The sequence below is a fragment of the Triticum urartu genome, chromosome 7A (assembly GCF_056163025.1).
Source record: "Triticum urartu cultivar PI428250 chromosome 7A, HENAU_Tu73, whole genome shotgun sequence".
NCBI classification, from domain to species: Eukaryota; Viridiplantae; Streptophyta; class Magnoliopsida; order Poales; family Poaceae; genus Triticum; species Triticum urartu.
In genome coordinates, this window is record NC_141879.1 from 136,662,906 (window position 1) to 136,683,622 (window position 20,717).

General features: G+C 48.0%; 1 long non-coding RNA gene across 3 annotated transcripts; it reads right to left on the minus strand.

Annotated features, from left to right (window-relative positions):
• Window positions 1-17,150: 17,150 nt before the first annotated feature.
• Window positions 17,151-20,168, minus strand: LOC125525085 (uncharacterized). Of its 3 annotated transcripts, XR_007291142.2 has the most exons (5): window positions 19,706-20,168; window positions 18,940-19,000; window positions 18,732-18,863; window positions 18,026-18,181; window positions 17,151-17,479 (listed from the first exon to the last, which is right to left on the minus strand). It is a non-coding gene; the product is annotated as an uncharacterized LOC125525085 (long non-coding RNA). The 3 variants fall into 3 exon arrangements; XR_007291140.2 differs by having other exon boundaries at window positions 17,151-18,181; window positions 19,706-20,164; XR_007291141.2 differs by lacking the exon at window positions 18,026-18,181 and having other exon boundaries at window positions 19,706-20,161.
• Between the last annotated feature and the right edge of the window lie 549 nt (window positions 20,169-20,717).

Genomic DNA, 20,717 nt, shown 5'->3' on the forward strand with positions numbered 1-20,717 from the left:
ATATTCATTATCTGTTCGAAAACTGGTCACGTTGCATATTTGTAAAACATTTAACAAGTATTCAGAAAAATGTGTTCAAACATGTGTTTAAAACAATTGTTTATCATGTATTCGAAAAATGGTCACTGTGTATCAAACAAAGTTGAGCGTTTACATGAAAAATGTACAAGGTGCATTAAAAGTCGAGATGTATTAGAGAAAAAAGAATAAGAAGCAAATATTTACCAGAAGAAAAGAATAATAAAAAGGAAAGTAAAGTCAATGAGAACCGTAAAAGAGAAACATTAAAAGACAAAAAAAAAACATGTGGAATCTTCCAAAAACCAATGAAAACCTAGAAGGTACAAGGAAAAAAGATGAAAGAAAACAAACAGAAAAAACCGAATGAAAACTGCTGAAAAGCAATAGTATAAGCTCGCGTGGAAGTTTCTAAAACCTTTCGTAGAACCTTCCCAAAACCGTGCTATTGGGCCGACCCACCATGGGAAATCTTTGAGGCGGGAAAACGGGGTTTTGCACAAATTTTGGAGCAAACAGTTATGGGTGAGCTTCCACAAGGATTGGAGTGAAAATGTGTGCCCCAAAGAATGCTTAACAAAAAAAGAGAGTGCTTAACAATTCCACAGCAGAGAATCAAGCTGAGGCTCAGCTCTCCGCATGTCCCACCACATGGAAGCGACGCCCATCCATCCCCAGGTTGATGTGGACTGGACAAGACGTGAGATTTCAGCACTAGCCCTAGCAGTCCGGATGATGAATTTATATGCAGCAGCGTCCATAATAACGAAGCTGAAACCATGTGTGGTTCATCAGACGCGTCTGTCGCTCGCATTGACGCTTGCGTACAAGTGCGGCGCAGCTCGTAGTACTCGTCGGCTGGTCGAGTAGTGGTGCTGGCATGCATGAATCCACCTACTGGACCTCCCTATGCCGCTAGAGAGGGCCTGAACCCAGCCGGACTCCAAAAGGCCCTACTCTGCTCAACTTTTTTTTTCTTGAGACAACTCAGGCTCTACTAAATGCCAACGGCAGACAGGGTCGCAAATGGAGGGCCCCAAATGATGAAACGAGCTACCTCCCGCGGTCCATCCAGGGCACTGCCCGTGGCTAAATTTCATGTTTTAATCCTTTTCTGAAACCTATTCGAGATTTGACCTTAGTCATACTTGTTTAGAATCAAATCTCGAATAGGTTTCAGAAAAGGGTCAAAACACGAAAATTTGCCACTGCCCATCGACTACTCTGCGTTCGTTCGAGAGAGCGCTAGCTTAGAGCAAATACAATAGAGCTGAGTCAGCGGGCTGTAAGGAATAAACTAGTATATTTCTGCTTAGTTGAAGGAAAGAGAAAAGGAGAGAGAAGATAAGTGGGCTCTTTATAAAGAGTCAGCTCTAGCACGTGCTTCTAGGCACTTTGTGAGAATGAAATATGGACCACATAATAAAAAAATAATACATATTTTTTAGCTACTATTGTACATGTTGGCTATAAGATGGGTTGTAGTTGACATGACACTGGCTTATAGCCAGCAGCTAGCTATATTATTAACCATGCTCTTAGTTGCGGACTTGTCGGGGGCCCAGCCGCAGTTGCTCGAGGTGGCATGACACACGAGCCCGCACTAAACCCAAAGGGCCACCGTCTGAGGCCCGCCCGGTCAACAACGGCGTTGGTGGGGCGGGTTTTCAGAGACCCCCCCCCCCCACCTCCAGTGGTCGAGGGGATTGAATACGAGCAGATCTCCGGCCGCTGACGACCGGCCGGCGGACACGAATTCGCTGCCGCTCAAAAGAGACATTTCTCTGTCTGTCAACGAAGTCGGTTATCCGTCCGACCAATAGGACCCACGCGCTTTATAAACCAAAAAATATCTAAGCATAGCTGGGTCTGGTTTCTTCGTCTCACTGTAGTGCAGTTAGGCAACTCCACCGCTTGACCCAAATCAACCCCAAATCGTCCGTTTGGGGTACAACGGACAAACCGAACGACCCAACGCATGGGAGCAAACGGACGTTTCGTCCGGTCTGTGTCTGCTTTTGCCCCATTTCTAGATCAAAGTTGCTCTCGGTTTGGGACCAAAGCGGACAGAAATCGGACGTCTTCGCGTCCTCGTCGTCCGTCTGTGTCCGCCCTCGACCCCACCTGTCACACTCTCCTTTTCTGTAGCAGGCGAGGGAGGACGAAGGAGAGGCAGCGGCGAGGCGGGGCGAGGCGGGGAGGGCAAGCAGGCGCGCGGCGCGCGGGCGGAGCGGTGAGAGGGCCAGCAGGCGCGGCAACGGACGCCGGGCGAGCGCGGGGCCAGGCGAGCGGGCAGCCATGGCGCGCGGGGGGCGGCGTGCGCGGGGCGCGGCTGCGGGCGGCCATGGCGCGCGGGGGGCGGCGTGCGCGGGCGCGGGGCGCGGCCGCGGGCGGCCTGGCGCGGTCTCGGGGCGCAGCTGCGTGCGACCTGGCGCGGGCGTGGGGCGCGGCTGCAGGCAGCCATGGCGCGGGCGGCGGGGCGCGGCTGCAGGCGCCGTGGTGGGCGACGGGCGGCAGCGATCTTGGGCGGACGAGGCGTGCACGCACTAGTAGAAAAAGGGTCAAATGTGCGACACATTTGTCCCGGTTTGTAACAGAACCGGCACTAATGTGTCCATTAGTGGCGGTTCCAACGGCTAGGCGTGAGGAGCTCTTTAGTACCGGTTCGTGGCGAACCTTAAGCACCGGTTCGTGCCACGAACCGGTACTAAAGAAAGTGGTGGCAGGATGTTGTCAGAGTGGGGCCCCTCCAGCACCTTTAGTACCGGTTCGTGTCACGAACCGGTATTAAAGGTCGTCCTATATAAACCCTTCATCCACCCGCACTTTGTTCTTCCCCCTTTCCCCTCTCCCTCTCCTCTGTTCTTCCCTTCTTCCTGTCGAGTTCATCACAAATTTTGCCCAAAATTTGTCAAGATTTGCAGGCCACCATCCATTCAAATGATCACAAAGGTTAGCAACTTTGTCCTTTCATCTCTCATTGCTAGATTAGCTCTTGCATTGGTTTATATAGTGATTAATTGTGGGTTTTAGTAATTTGGGAGGAATTATATGTGGTAGTATTTGATTTATATGCAAATTAAGGTCAAAATAACACTTAGTTTGCATATGTAGGTGTGGTTTACTTAGTGCCTTCTAAACCTCTGTCCTAACCACCGTCGATCGCCCGCACCGTCCCGTCGCCGGCACCACCTTGTGGTGAGCCTCTTGTTCATGAAATTTTATATAAAAAATTGATGTTTGTGTGATTTGGATATATAGTTACTCGTATAATTATCTTACCCGTACGTTGTTTGTTGTACATAGTGCCATGGTTTTGATATCCGTCCCCGTCGGCCCTCGTCCTTGTTATGATTCGGATGTGGTATATTCTCTTTTAAAACTATTTGTTGCATTTCGTGTTTATGACAAATTATGCCCATCAAGCTGACATAGATATTTGTATGTAGCAGGTAGTTGAACCGGAAATTCCAACCGACCCTATTATCGAGAGGTTAAATTTAGTTGAAAGAGAAAACGAGGATTTGAAAGAATAATTGAAAAGAATTGAGGGGGAGAAGATGGAATTGGAGTTGCATGTTGCCGATGTCGTCGATGATCACAAGATTAAGATGGAGAAAATGCGCTTGAAGATTAGAAAGATTAGAAAATATGCCATTCATAGTGAGGCTTGGTATCATTATGCTGTTGGATCAATTTTTACCTTAGTTGCAATCTTGATCGCATTTGTTGTTGCATTTAAATTCTTTAGCTAGAGAGTTATTTGTTTGTTGCATTTAAGTGTTGTATGAACTTTATGTATTGTATTAATTTGGTGTTTTCGGTGCTGTGTATTGAAGATGAGCCGGCAATGGATGTACGATGACTGATGCTCTCCGGAGTTCATTAATGGCGTGCATACTTTTCTGCTTGCGGCTGAGGCAAACAAGCGGGCGGATGGTTTTATGCCTTGTCCATGTGTTGGCTGTAAGAATGGTCGCAATTACTCTACGTCAAGAACCATTCACGTCCACCTGTTTGAGTCCGGTTTCATGCCCCACTATAATGTTTGGACCAAGCACGGAGAAAGAGGGGTTATGATGGAAGACAATGAAGAAGAAGAGGACGACGACAGCTATCTTGGCCATGGGTTCCCTGAATACGATGATACAACAATAGGGGAAGAAGCTGAGCCGGTAATGCGGGAAGAAGCTGAGCCGGCAATGCGGGAAGAAGCTGAAGAAGAGGCATCAGATGAGCCCATTGATGATGTAGGTCGGGCCATTACCGATGCAAAGAGAAACTGCGCAAGTGATTTGGAGAAGAAGAAGTTGCAGCGCATGTTAGAGGATCACAAAAAATTGTTGTACCCGAATTGCGTAGGTGACAAGAAAAAGCTGGGCACCACACTGGAATTGCTGCAATGGAAGGCAGAGAATGGTGTATCTGACAAGGGATTTGGAAAGTTGCTGGTAATGAAAAAGAATATGCTTCCAAAGAACAACAAATTGCCCGAGAGTACGTACGAAGCAAAGAAGGCTGCCTGCCCTCTAGGGTTAGAGGTGCAGAAGATACATGCATGCCCTAATGATTGCATCCTCTACCGCGGTGAGTACAAGGATTTGAACGCTTACCCGGTATGCGGTGCATTGCGCTATAAGACCAGCCGCGATGACCCTGGTGATGTCGAGGGTGAGCGCCCCAGGAAGAAGATTCCTACCAAGGTGATGTGGTATGCTCCTATAATACCACGGTTGAAACGTTTGTTCCAAAACAAAGAGCATGCCAAGGCGATGCGATGGCACAGAGAAGACCGTAAGAAAGACGGAAAGTTGAGAGTACCCGCTAACGGGTCGTAGTGGAGAAAAATTGAAAGAAAGTACGGGAAGGAGTTTGCAGATGACGCAAGTAACGTATGGTTTGGTCTAAGCGCAGATGGCATTGATCCTTTTAGGGAGCAAAGCAGCAACCATAGCACCTGGCCTGTGACTCTATGTTTGTATAACCTTCCTCCTTGGTTGTGCATGAAGCGGAAGTTCATTATGATGTCAGTGCTCATACAAGGCTCTAAGCAACCCGGCAACGACATTGATGTGTACCTAAGGCCATTAGTTGAAGAACTCTTACAACTGTGGAATGGAATAGGTGTACGTGCGTGGGATGAGCACATGGGGGAAGAATTTGACCTAAAGGCGTTGCTGTTCGTGACCATCAATGATTGGCCTGCTCTCAGTAACCTTTCAGGACAGACAAATAAGGGATACCGCGCATGCACGCACTGTTTGGACGATACCGAAAGTATATATTTGGCTAATTGTAAGAAGAATGTGTACCTGGGACATCGTCGATTTCTTCCGAGCAGGCATCCCGTAAGAAAGAAAGGCAAGTATTTCAAAGGTGAGGCGGATCACCGGACGAAGCCTCGCCACCGTACTGGTGCTGATGTACATGATATGGTCAAGGATTTGAAGGTGGTCTTTGGAAAGGGTCCTGGTGGACAACCTGTTCCGAATGACGCTGACGGACGCGCACCCATGTGGAAGAAGAAATCTATATTTTTGGACCTGCCCTATTCAAAAGTCCTAGAGGTCCGCTCTGCAATCGACGTGATGCACGTGACGAAGAATCTTTGTGTGACCCTGCTTGGCTTCTTGGACGTGTATGGGAAGACAAAAGATACACCTGAGGCACGGGAGGACCAGCAACGTATGCACGGAAAAGACGGCATACATCAGGGTCATGCAAGCTACGCTCTTACCAAAGAAGAGAAGGAAATCTTCTTTGAACGCCTCCTCAGTATTAAGGTACCGTCTGACTTCTCGTCGAATATAAAGGGAATAATAAACATGGTAGAGAAAAAGTTCCAAAACCTAAAGTCTCATGACTGCCACGTGATTATGACGCAACTGCTTCCGGTTGCATTAAGGAGGCTTCTACCGGAAAACGTTCGATTAGCCATTGTGAAGTTATGTGCATTCCTTAATGCAATATCTCATAAGATAATCGATCCAGAAATCATACCAAGGTTAGAGAATGATTTGGTGCAATGTCTTGTCAGTTTCGAGATGGTGTTCCCACCATCCTTCTTCAACATCATGACGCACGTCCTAGTTCACCTATGCGAAGAGATTAACGTTTTGGGTCCTGTATTTCTACACAATATGTTCCCCTTTGAGAGGTTCATGGGAGTCTTAAAGAAATATGTTCATAACCGTGTTAGGCCAGAAGGAAGCATCTCCAAGGGCCATGAAAATGAGGAGGTCATTGAGTTTTGTATTGACTTTATTCCTGACCTTAAGTCGATTGGTGTTCCTGAATCGCGACATAAGGGCAGACTGGATGAAAAAGGCATGCTAGAAGGGGACAAATAATATGTATGGACGGACATTCTCTCACTGAAGCACACTACACAGTTCTACAGAATTCCGCCTTGGTGGCTCCGTATATGGATGAACACAAGAATTTGCTACGCCCCAAACACCCGGAGCGGTCTGATGACTGAATTACACGTGAACAAACCAGGAGTTTCGCCAGCGGCAGACACGTACCATGCATGACACCTCTATTAAAGATGACTTGTACTTGTTGTACCAGTTACCATCTTCGAATATAATGACTTTCAAAGGGTACGAGATAAATGGTAATACATTTTACACGATCGCCCAAGATAAGAAGAGCACCAACCAAAACAGTGGTGTCCGCTTTGATGCAGAAACCAAGATGGTAAAGGAAGCATATTATGGTTATATACAGGATATATGGGAACTTGACTATCGACGTGGTTTGAAGGTCCCTTTGTTTCGGTGCAAATGGGTCAATATGACACGAGGCGGGGTAACGGAAGACCCGCAATACGGAATGACAACAGTGGATCTCAACAATCTTGCGTATGCAGACGAACCATTCGTCCTAGCCAATGATGCACAAGTTTTCTATGTGAAGGACATGTCTACCAAGCCGAGAAAATAAAAAGATAAGGAAGCGAATGCATCGTACGATGAGCCAAAGCGGCACATAGTTTTTTCTGGGAAGAGAAACATCGTGGGAGTGGATGACAAGACAGACATGTCAGGAAATTATGAAAAGTTTGATGAAATTGCTCCATTCGCAGTGAATATTGACCCGAGCATCCTGTTAAATGATGAAAAAATTTCATGGTTACGGCGCAAAGGAACACATGCGAAGAAAGAAATTTCACACCCAAAGATCTGGGATGTGATCAACTTCACTATCATCACTTTCTTCTGTGTTTCACACCCAGGAGGGAATCTCTGTAATAGATAGGGTAGTTATGTGTTTTGGCATTTGAAACGCGAAGAAATTTTATGTGTAAACATATTCTTTCATGCCTTTACTGATTTTTTCAACTAAAAAGGTATTTTATTTTTTAAATAACCTAAGCATTATCAAATCAAATATAATGATAAAACACACTAATATTAAACATAATAAAAAAGAATCACTGAAAAATGTATTTTTAAAGTTAAGTTATTCACAAACTAGTGATTCACATAAATTTTAAATAATTTAAAGTTTAAACTATTCAAATTTAAAAACTACCGGCACTAACTGAAATTTCTAAAAACTATCAAAAATATTCATAAAGAAACTCCAAATACAGCAAAAAACAACTAAAAATAAATAAAACAAAATAAATAAAGCAGAAAAGAAAAAACTAAATGAAAAAAAGCCCACCTACTGGGCCACAGCGGCCTGCATACGACTAGAAACCCAACCTGTTGTTGGGCCAGGATGCAGGCCCGCAAGCCCAATAGGCCCCACAGGGCAGAGTAGCAGAGGTAGGCCCAGAAGGCTTGCTTTAGAGAGGAGCTCGAGACAGCAGCGGCGGCGGGGCTTATAAGCAAGTGCGATCGCCCTTCGGCTAGCGAGATGGGACTAAACTTCTGCGCCCCTCGCCTGACAGCGCACCCCCTCTAGTATCGGGTCGTGGCATTAACCGGTACTAAAGGGGCGGTCTTTAGTACCGGTTGGAGCCACCACCCGGTACTAAAGGCTTGCCCTTCCCGCCGCTTGGCCTGAGCAAAACAGGCCTTTAGTATCGGTTGGTGGCTCCAACCGGTACTAAAGGTGCCTTCTATATATACATCACTTCGAAAAGTTTCATTCTCTCTCTGTTTCTTTCTTTGTTTCCCCATTGAAGCACCGCCCGCCCCGATCGATCGACGCCGTCGCCGCCCCCGTCCCCGTCGCCGCCCCTGTCCCGCGCCGCCCCCGTCGCGCGTCGTTGCCGTCGCCGCCCCCGTCCCCGTCGCCGCGCCGTCCCCGCGTCGCCGCCCCCGTCACGCCCCGGCCCATCGCCGCCCCAGGCCGTCGCCTCGCTGTCGCCCCGCTGTGAGCTCTCCCCCTCTAACCCCTCTCCCTCGCCCCCGGCGGCCACCATGGGTGCCGCCCCTCCCCGAGCCCATACACACACACACACAAGCATGATGAACACACACACACACACATATTTCCTTAAGTTAATTAGTATATACGTATTTTGTATGTTTAATTAGTTTAGATTTTTTAGATTATTATTTTTTCACTAGTATATATGTATGAATGCATGTTAGATGGATATAATTAGTGTTTAATTAGTATGGAATTTTTTATATAATGTGGTTTTTCTGTTTTTTAATGGATGTATAGAAGTTGTTTTTTCTATTTTTAGTGTTAGATGTTTAATTAGTATGAAATAGCATATAGAATTTTGACATATGCAATGATAGCATAATTAGTGTTACATTTGCATATAGTATTTGTTGTCGACGATGTCCGGCCCGCCGTTGCTTTTACAAATCCCCCCGAGGCAGCCTTCCATTGTAACTCAATTCCAGCGGGCTATGCTCGTGTCTTGGTTGATGAGGTGGTGGACCCATATTCAGGGCTACAGCTTGACATTCCAGGAGGTGACGACGAGCACACATTGGGAGAGGCCATACATCGTATCATCCTATGGAGAAAGGATTGCATCGTTTTTCGAAGACCACCGACACCGTGTCACACGACTCCTCGTCGAAGTCCGCCACCGAGTCAGCAGACTCCCGCTCCTCCAAGTCCATCAAAAGCGTGAGGCCACTCCTCCTCCTCCAAGTCCGGCAAAGTGTCAGGCCACTCCTCCTGTAAGTCCGACACAGCATCAGACGTCCACTCCTCCTCCAAGTCCGGCACAACTTCAGGCCACTCCTCCTCCAAGTCCGGCACAGTTTCAGGCCACTCCTCCTCCTCCAACTCAGCCATGTCAGCCATCTTCGCCGCCTCAGCAATCACCGAAGAGAGCCGCCTCAGCTATGGTGCGTAGCGGTACAAGTCGAGGTAGTATTGGAGGTACAGGCGGAGGCAAGCGATCTCAATATGCTCCAAGCAGGCTCGCGCCTCTTCCGCAGAGGCCTTACGACAAGTCCGAGGAGGAAAACGCAGCCATATCGAAGGCCGAGGTGGAAGCCCATTTTGCACCGAAACCGCCACCTCCGCCAAGGGAGAAAGTGCCTGAGGAAAAGATTGACCACTTCATTCATATGGCTAGAGCACCAGCTCCCAAGTCTGTTGACACGGACTATGAGCGCCACCTCAGGAAGTTAAATCGATCACGTCTACAGAAAGAGGCGAGCTCGAGCTCGAGCAAATCAGCTGGCAAAAGGAACGGTAAAACCGTTCCCCAGCTGGGAGAACAGGCGGCGCAATCAACCCCCCCCCCCCCCCCGCTTGTTGTGCCAAGAACACATGAGAGTACGCGCACCCAATATTATTGTGGGCAAACCGTTAACGTTCCCGGACTGGGCAATGTGGTAATAACCGAGGAGCATATTGAGCAGGCTAAAAGGCTCATGATCACATGTCTCTGATTAGAGAGGAGGAAATAAAACGGAAATATGTCCGGGGCCAACCTTTGGTCGAGCCAGACGAGGTCAAGAAGCTCCCAATGAGAATGTATGAATTGCATCAATGGTACATGGACATTACCAAGATTTCCAATCGAGAGTTCCTCGTGGTGAATGTCAAGAAGGATCATTACTACCATGAGAAAGCTGTGCCCGTTGAGTATTCAGAACTATTTCAGTTATACAATCAAGACGCACTCGACAAATCTATCGTCAGTTGCTATTATCTGTAAGTGATTTCTTTCTGTAATTTAAGTCTCAAGCTAGCTGTAGTGATCATTTTGATCAATCATTACCTGTAATTATCCTTACTATATTCTTTTCTGAGGTATTATGCAGGATGAAGATTTATGAAATGAAAAAAGGTGGACGCTATGGCATTGGGTTCGTTGACCCAAATACCATTAACGAATACACATGGAAATTAGATCCATATTATGAAAAAAGTGTAGAGGAAAGCATGCTAGAGTTCTTCAAGCGCCTCAATACCAATGAAGATATACTACTTCCTTACAACTTCGAGTGAGTCACACTGTCTTGTACTACAAATTCTGTTTTGCCTACTAGCTAGCTACATATTTTTGCTTACATATGCCCGCTTAATTAAGACATGCAAACATGTGTGCATGCAGATTTCACTGGATCTTGTTAATCATTAAAGTTGATGAAGGAACAGTTGAAATACTGGACTCACTACTTAAAAAAGCAAGTGACTGCACCTTCTTGTTTGGGATAGTCAACAGGTAATTTCAATCATTATTAACTATATCTCAGCCTATTTAGTTCGTCATTTCCTGATATGAATCATTTAACAACTCCTTTATTCATTTTCTTTGTCGGCGGACAGGGCTTGGACAAAGTTCATCAGCGTCACTCCAGGCCAATGAAAAAAAAGCTGAAATGGTATCGACCCAAGGTAAGTAATTAAGTAGTACTAGCTAGCTAGCTGTCATCTCTTTAATTATCATGCTTGATTAATTATTATCTGATCAAATTCCATTCTCATAAAGGCCCTGAAGCAGGCGCCGGGGAATAATCTGTGTGCATACTACGTTTGCGAGAACATTCACATGATGGCGTCCGAAAGGAGCAGATCTCAAAGACAGGAGTGGGTACATTTGTCAGAACACTATTCACAATTTTTACACCATTATCGATATCTAGTCACACAACTAATACACATGCATATTGATCTCCTTAACAGTTCAAAGAGGTGCAGGAGCAGCTCCTACCAGAGGACCGCGTAGAAGCAATTCAAGAGGAAATAGCGGGATTTTTGCTCAACCAGGTTATAGATCCCAAAGAAGAATACTATTACCCGCTACCGCCCTCATGAACCACTTCCAATTGTCATCGTGCTCCGAATGCACCAATTAGGCTAATGCCACTGGCTCCAAAGGCACCAATTGGAAGAAATTGTATATAGCTATCTAATTTTATACATATATACATGTGTGTATATATGTGTGAATTAATGGTGGTTGTGAGACATTCGATGATATATATATATATATATATATGATCGGTTCTACTAGAAATTCTATTTATATATATGCATAACGTGTATAAGATGTAACATCGTAAAATACCAGCAAATGAAAAAAAATTAAAAGGAAAACACAAAATTAAATGAAAAAGAAATCATAAACCCAAAACCCCCAACTTTTTAATACCGGTTGGTGTCACCAACTGGTACTAAAGGGCTCCCTGCCCCCGGAGCTGGCTCGTGCCACGTGGTTGCCCTTTAGCACCGGTTCGTGCTGAACCGGTACTAAGGGGGGGGCCTTTAGTGCCCACACTTTAGTGCCGGTTACCGAACCAGTGTTATTGCCCGGTTCTGCACTAGTGACGCGGGTGCGGCGGGAGCGAGGGCGAAGCACGGCACCACGTCGGGCGCGACGGCGGACATGCGGCGCGACGGGAGCGAGGGCGTGCATGAGCAGGAGCAGCCGCGGCGACGCCTGCTACGTGTTCGAAGAAATGACGAGGACGGACAGCTGATGAAATGGGGTGAAAATGAGGTAGCAGCACTGCGTGCAGCGAGTTTGTCCAGCCTCTGTCCGGTGTTTGTTCTTCTATTTCTACCCTATACGGATAAAAATTCGAATAAAATGGGTATAGATTTAGCATCGTGCGGTGGAGTTGGCCTTAGATCGACGACGACGAGCTGGCTTAATCAGCCGAGCCCTTTGCGTGCGTGAGTGTATCGCGTACGACAGTAACACACCACTTGGTGCATCCAAATTGGGCAAGTGAGTACTCTATTATCAGTTGCGCGGCTGTGGGTGGGCAGGCCTGTAGCTAGTTTGCAACACTGGTGACCTGCACGTGAAGCCTCGTCGGCAGGTCCATATAAAAAGCGCAGTACATACGGTCGTACACTATACGGAGCGTAGGTCAGGCCAACTTCATCGCGCGATCCCAAACGGACCTTCGTTTTGTTCGGATTTTATTCGTTTGGGTAGTGATTTGGGATCATGTCCGGGCGTGTCCTGGGATGTGGTGGCCGTGCGCCCAGCGCGCGGCCGCATCCATTTGCCCTATCCTGTCTGTGTCTATCTAAAAAACCAAAAGCAACGTTTCAAATGTCAAGCCCTAGTTCAGGCCAGCGGCCCCGGTTCGTCACATTGGCAACAGAGCCAATGGCCTACATGTCCATCGCCGGCATCAGCCAGCAGCCGACAACACAGCCAGCCTCCAAAATGATAGTTGTCCTCACCGGCAACACAGCCAGCGGCCGGCAACATAGCCGGCCACCAAAATGAATGTTTTCTCGCCGGCACACAGCCAGCGGCCCAGCGGGCGGGCGGCACCTATGCTAGCCTCCAAAAAGAACGGCCACGACCGATCGGACGACCTAGTTCAAGCCTTCGGCTTCGAGCATCTCCTTCAGCTTGGCCTCGAACCAGGCCCTCGTCTTGTCGCTCATCTTCGACAAGTCCACGCTCATGATCGCAAGGGCCACCTTCTTCGCTTTGGTGGTGGCGTTCGTGGCCTCGATGTCGAGCTGCCTCTGCCTGGCCTTGACGTTGTCGGCCTCGATGTCGAGCTGCCTTTGCCGGGCCGCCTCCTTCATGTCGATCTTCCTTCTCTTGGCCGCCTCCTCCATCTCAAGTTTCTTTGTTTGAAGGTCTAGGTATTGCCTTATTTGCTCCTCCTTACTTTGCCGCTTCTTCTCGTCCCTCACATCCTTTTGGGACATCATGCCATGCAAAGTGTCATGCAATGCCATGGATGAGGCATCACGTATGTCATCAACCTTGGAGTTGGTCTTGCCCCTCGGCCTCTTCAAGGCCTCGCCATCTCCACCTCCGGCGTACTTGGCCGTCTTTAGTCCTCTCTTCCTTTGTAGTTCACGGTAACGGTATTGGTCCTTGAACTTAGGGCAATTATTGATAATCGTCCAACAATGCGTAAGAGTGGATGGCTTGTCATTGTGCCGGACCTTGAATGCCTCCAAAGATTGAAATGCCTAAATCGCATGATCAACAACAAGTGAACATGCAAACATATATACGGCCGAAGTGTCATGGCCGTAGTAAGGAAAGGGCTAGGAAGAGGAGTGCATACCATGTACCCAACGCCGAGACCACTCACGGGCCGTGCTTCAAAGCTCTCTAATGTGGCGCAATACTTGTTGCACTTTTGTTGGATGAACAACCATCTCTTTTGAATCGAGCCGATGCCATGGTTGCTTGTAAATTGGTAGGGCTAAAACATCTTCCTTTCATGGAATGTTTTGTGGACTCTCGTCCAAAAAACAATGCCCTTTTGTTGCGCGTCGGTCCTCGGATCTTGGCTAATCTCCATCCAAGCTTGGCAAATCAACTTGTCCTCATCTTGTGTGTATGAACCCGTGCGAATGCTCTTCCTCTTCTTTTGTGCTTCCGCTCTTTGGGTGAGCTCGTCGATGAACAATGGCTCGCCACTAATATCAACGTCATTACCTTTTTCTTCATCACCTTCGACATAGATGTCATCGTCTCCATGCCACGAGTCACCATGGTCGTAGTCAGCACGGCCGTCGGCCTCTTCATCGGGCACGTACTCGGCGTGGCCATCCCGACTTTGGGTCTCCTCGGGGTCGTAGGCACGGCCATGCCCACTCTCGAAGATCACGTCCTCCATGTACTGGTTGTAGAAGGGGTCGTTGACTGTTGGCGTTGGGGTTGGCATTCCGTCAAACTAGACGCGGGGGGCCAGCATGGTGCCCGTGAACGGTGCCCGTGCCTGCTTTCTTTGCATCTCGACGGACGGACGCCCGCCGCTGCTGGACCCAGGCTTGACGTTGAGGTCGATGACGGTCACGGGGCGCGGTGTGGACGGCGCGAACAAGCCCACGTCCGGCAACGCCGAGAAACGGGTCTGGCCGTCGTGCCTTGGCGGAGGAAAGCCGGGCGACATGGGCGCGGCGCGCAACGTCGGCGACTGGCAGTGCGTAGGCCGGGCGACCGACGAGCCTATGCTCGCCGGGCCGACGACCGTTGCAGGGAACCCGGCCGGACGACCCATGCCACCAAGCATGAGGATGGCGTGCGCTTTGTTGACGAGGTCCTCCTTCTCGTCAGCAGCGGCCTTGCGCCGCGCGGCCTCCAGCTCCCCGCGTTGGGCGGCGAACTTGGCCGCGACAGCATTGACCTTGACGGCCGCTCTCCGTTCCCTTCTCTTCGCCGATTCCGCGTCCAACTTGGCGATCTCCGGCGTGCACTCCGACCACGGCTTCCTTGGCGCCTTCTTCTTCCCCTTTGTGGGCGGGTCGACGGCCAGGCCGCCGGAACTCGGCGGGGCGTCGGCCATGGCCGGGGGAGAGAGGGGCGGCGGGAGGGACGTGGAAGGGTTTGGGGGAAATGACGGCAAATGGGCGTGGGTGGGTTTTGGTTTCTCCCACCGACAGGCGGGCCAGGGGAAGACAAGCGTGCGCGTCCCACCCGTCCGCGCGCTGTCCGTTTCACCCCAAAACCGGCGCAAACTTGGGCCGGGGATGGGTCGAAAGCGGACACAAAGCGGACAAAAGTTCATTTGCGCCCGCGCGCTGGGCCGTCTCGTTTGTTCGTTTTACCCCAAGCGAACGGGAGCGGACAGAATAGGGTCGTGCGGTGGAGTTAGCCTTACCTCCTACATCAACGGCCGGCAACACAACAGGCTGCTAGGTACGTACTCGCTCTGTTTCATATTACTTGTCGTGGTTAGCTAGGTGGGCAGTGGTGTACGTTGAGCATGTGGTGCCGCACAGCTAGCTGGACCGATCCTGGCTGGATACGTACGAGTAGACTAATCATGTATGCAATGCAACGGCACCTCTTGCCACTCGGAGTACATATACACACACACGCGCTCGGCACATGGCGTTACTGGCGAGCCTTCCTGGCTCCTGCACATGCCTTGCCGGCCGCCTGCTCTGCATCCACTGGACCAGAGCTAGCTTATTGTCTAATCCATCATGTCCAAATGCATGGCTCATTCGTGGATTCATGCTTTGCCATGACACTCTCACAATTAACCGATGATTAACCCTCTGGCCTCTGCGCCGCATCGATGGAACATGATCTCCCATCGACCAGCACTGTCACAGCGATCGATCATGTGTTCGAAATCCTCGGACGTACGCGGCGATCAAGCAGGGTATCCTTGCATGTGCATGCCTAGGGTCGTAAAGCCCGGCTATCTTTTGCATGGGTGCACGCGTACGAACAACCGAGCATGCATGCATCCTCGACAAGGCCCTTTTTGCTGTACGTGGATTCCACTACAGGTGATTTCGGGGTGTAGTTCACTAAGTAGCTATGGATGTCATCTCCTATCGATCAGTTCCTTCAACAGCAGCGATTAATTAGTAGGACTGGGAATGCTATAGTGATTAGTGAGCAGATTAGCTTATAATGCTCACAACTTTGTGTTACGGACCATCATGCATGTTCGTACCTACTACGTACGGTTGGGTTACGGCGGCACCATAGACCCCGGAACTGGTCCTCCATTACCCCTATACCACTATGATTAATCCGAGTAAGATATGCTTACTGCCTCTCTTGATCGATCTGTTCTCCAGCTAAGGAGCTTGGGTTTCTCACGTCGTGGCCCTTCTTGAAGGCGTCGGCTTGGGGTAGGGTTGGGGATGGTGTGATGCAATGTGTGGGTTGGTGGCGGCCGCGGTGCAGTGCGTCCCCGGATCGATGCCCGACATCGGTGGAAGCGGAGGGTTTGAGTCTTGTTACCCTTCAGCGGCGGTTGCATGCACTGCTGTGCTCGTGCTTCCCGGTCGTTGAACGGCATCCCTGTGCTAGATGTAGGGGGATAGTGGTCTCCCCTCCGGCAATGGGGCGATTGGATTGTGGCAGAGCCAATGGTTTCATCCTACAAGGCTCGATCCTCCTCTTTGTTGCTCGTTCGTGTTCCGCGAACTCCCCGTCCTGCTGTTCTGGTCAGCATGGTGCTCTCCCACGGCATGGTTGTTTTTCCCTCTTGTGTTGGCATTTTCACTCTTTGGCCAGCTTCTGTAGCTCCGGCCATAGATGATCGTTGTCTGCAATTTTTCTGTTATTTTCCGCACCTTGTATCCTAGCCGGTTGTTGGCTTCATTAATTTGAAGTCGGCTATATGCCTTCCATCTAAAAAGGAGTCCTTAAGAATTCCACAGCGGAAAATCAAACCGAGCTTCGGCTCTCCGCACGTCCCACCACATGGAATGGAAGCGCGACGGCGACGCCCATCCATGCCCAGGTTGATGTGGACGGCCCCCGACAAGACGTGAGATTTCAGCACTAGCTCCAGCAGTCCGGATGAATCTATGCAACAGCGTCCATAACGAAGAAGAAACCATGCGTGCAAGTGCGGCGCAGCTCGTAGGTACGTACTCATCGTCTAATCGTGCTGCCATGCATGAACCTACTGGACCTGGCTAAGCCGCTAGAGAGGGCCTGAACCCAGCCGGACTCCAAAAGGCCCAGCCCTACTCTCTAAGGCTTCATTTGGTTGTTGGGCTGGAAAAATCCAGGGAAATAGGCCCTAGGGGGAGATCTTCGTGTGCATATGAATCCCTCCCACCACGGGGGAAATGGTCCCACTACCCCATGTGCCCAAATGGCAACACCACGGGGGAAATGGTCCCACTACCCCATGTGCCCAAATGGCAACAAGGGAGGGAAAGAAACCCCTCACGTAAAACATACAGATATAACACAACAGATCAAAGATAATTAGAAAAAAAAGATCAAAGATAAAAACTGCACAAATAATTTTACAATGAAACAGACACATACAAAAACTTCAGAATTCATGTAAACTATAATTTTATTAAAAAATACAACTGATATCCATCACTTCACCAAGGTTCAAATACCCATCGGTCCGCATTTCATTCCGATTAAGCGGTGAGCTAAACCTTTTTTTGTGTTCCAACATAAAAGCAATCAATACAATTGGCATTGATGCATCATTGTTTAAGTTTGTTCACTACAAAAATTCTGAATTATCAAATTGTCATGTCCGAGGCATAGACACTTTCGAATAGGATGGGCTGCAAGGTGAAAATCACTAGTCCTACTCAGGTCTTTTCTCCACTCCGCATCTACATCAGGTACCACAACTCGATGTTCGTTGAACTACAAAAAAAGGAAGTTAGCACCATGTATCCAACTGAGAATTGTAACAATTACATGAGCACATGATGACTATAGCTTAGATTTTTAATAACAATCAGCAGAACTTGTTGAGAAAAAAAGATAATAGCCAGAATACTAACTTCTATTTCTGGTTATTGTGTCATACATTTCAGTAATAATTACTAAATAAGTAAGGACAGAAGAAAGGAAGATGATAAGCAATAGATCATTATTGTCAAGCTTCCCGTCAATATATAATTCCAAAATTAGTAAAAATGGGGACAAAAAATGTATAATGGGGAAAGTAAGGACAAAACAAACATGGACTTTTTAGTGCAGAGAATTAAAGGCGTCTATCTATAAAAGGATGTAAGGCAGTCTAACAAACAATTCACAAACAATGTATTCTCCGGCAGTGTCGTAAGTGTAAATGAATGCATAGCAGAACTTGTGCAACAAATATAAAAAATTGTTATTGTTCTTCAGAAGACCCTAACCAACAGTAAGCATCACTTCTAAAAATAGTGTGCTAAGGAAGATTCAAACCTGGAGCTAGCACAAGCACGATGAAAGTACTAAATTACTAATAGATATATGGCACATGCCCGCACTCCACTGCTGTTACAAGTTACTTCCCTGATGAGTGAATCTGTAACTAGCTAGTTGATACTTGGCAGTACTTTCTCTTGCTTAAGCAAGACCCTGCAATTATTCGCAAGAAAGGAAAATTAACATTGGTGTAAAACTGTCGTCCTAGCAGGTAGCTAGTCTTTACTCTAGTGTGTCATCCCGTGAAACCGATGTCGAAACTAAAAAGGTTTGTCATTTGTCAACCAGATTGCTAGAAGGTCACTTGAATGATAGCATATTCTAACTGAAGCAACAAAGAAAAGAAAGTAAAGAAATATCAAGGTGTTTGAGTGTCCCGGCAAATTCAGCAACACATACAAAATTACTAGTAGGAGTCCATAAGGAGTTGTAACAAGTTATTTTCCTGATGAGTAAGTTTGTTGTTACTAATTGGCACTTGGCAAGCTGGGAGTACTATCCATGCGTTGTGTTTCTTGCTTAATCAAGGTCTGCGAGTCAATGCCGTCTAACTAGACAGCCAGAAAAATAACATCACCAACCAAATCTCTTGCTGACTAGTCGATCAATTTATACCAATAAATAAATTTAAGCTTCCTCACATCACATCTTATGATTGTGTGACAAATTAAGGAGAAGGCATCCAGGGATGGCTGTCATATACCTTTCATCAGGTGAAATATTTTCAATGACCAACGAACCAAAATGCACTTAGCCACTGAACACAACGCCGCCGCCACCACCTAGCATTTTCGGATAAAGCAAATCATTTGCTAATGTCAGAGGTTCAGAGCACCTGCATGTGGCACACAATCGAATACTTATCAGTTCAGGACACAAAAGTTTGCGCAAAAATACATGAAAACACATACTGTAGGAAAGGCAGCACACATGTGCACCACGGGAAACACCAAAACAGCACCTAGACAGCCTCTGCAATAAGAAAAAAGCAAGACGTGTGTTAGTGTTGTGATGAATATATGAGCTAGCTGAGAAAAATATGAGCCAACATGTGCCGAAATGCAAATTATAGGCAATTATATACAGATCAATATATGAATTTAATCTTTCTAAAATGCTAGTTGTGGAGCTCTTTGTGTGCATGTAAGTGAAATGCATGATTATAGTGTATTAGTTATGATACAACCATGCATTATAATACTGTAATTGATACTACTCCTATCTGATAATTGTCTATACGATTATGCTCCTAATGAATTGATTTTACACTAGGTCTCCAATATTTTGCCTACGAGTCTATTAATTGTGATTTGATTAGATGTCAACTGCTGCTGAACCGATCAACGGTTGCTCCAATCATCTTTGAAATAAAGTACACTCTGACATTGACACTGCTTGTGCATTGGTGCCCTTGTATGAAAATTAGTTGTCTTGACTAGTACAGTAATTTACTCTGACTTATGCTTTTCCCCCTTTCAGAAAGGAACAATACAGGAATATATGAGATGGATTCTTATTAACCAATGAAGTAAATTTTGTCTCCGGCATGTGGAATTATTTAGAAGAAGAGAAGGCTCGAGTTCTTGGATCTGACCAGCAAGTTCAGGCATTAGTGCATGGACGGTGAGTTGATGGATTGGAGAAAAAAATACGAGGTGGAAGAGGAGCGGGGCTAACCTTAGTGGAAGTAGGTGGAAGTTGACCGTGGAACCGTCGCCGTTGCCGTCACCGGAGGGGCAGGAACTTCGAGGAGGAGGGTAGATCTGGGGAAGGAGGAGGGTGACGACCACGGCCGTCGCGGTCGCTGGTGGGCGGAGCATGCAGGCGGAGCACCGGAGGGAGGGGGCGGTCCGTCTCTCCGGTCGCTGCCGGAGAAACTCGGAGGCGAAGGACTGGATCTTGGCCGTCGTCGCCTTTCGGTCGCTGCGCTCGCGGTCTCGCTCGAGCCGTGGCTTCTCTCCCCGACCCCTGGAGGCGTGGAACGTTTCCCCAGGGAAACGACGCGGGTAGGGCAGGGATACCTCCCCAACGAATCTGTCCAAACATCGCGCTTGATTTCCCCGGCTCGATCGGGCCCGTGCTTTTCTTGCCTGGGGAATAAGCGGGGTTCCCTCCGGGATCCCGTGCAACCAAACGAGGCCTAAATGCCAACGCCAGTGTTAGGGCAGACAGGGTCGAGGAGGACCCCTCGATTTTCTTTTGGAGCAAAATGGAGGAGGACCCCAAACGAGTTAGCTCGCGCGGTCCACTGCCCATCCACTCACTGCTCTGTGTACTTGTCGGGGCCCAACCGCAGTTGCTCGAGGTGGAATGGGTATTTTTTTGTTTTTGAGAGAGATATATACAGTAGTTTTTTCTCTGAGACAAGAGAGAGAGATAAGTTTTTTTTTGAGACAAAAGAGAGATAGATAGGTGGCATGGTGGTTGGAGACACAGGAGCCCGCCAAACCCAAAGGGCCACCGTCTGAGGCCCGCCTGGTCAACAACGGCGTTGGTTATCTCAAAAAAAAAACGGCGTTGGTGGTACGGGTTTTCACTTTTCAGAGACCCTTCCACCTCCAGTGGTCGAGGAGATCCCGCCGACGACCTGCCGGCAGGCTCGAATTCGTTGCGGCTCAAAAGACACTTCTCTGTCTGCCAACAAATTCGGTTATCCGTCCGACCAATAGGACCCACACGAGCTTTAAAC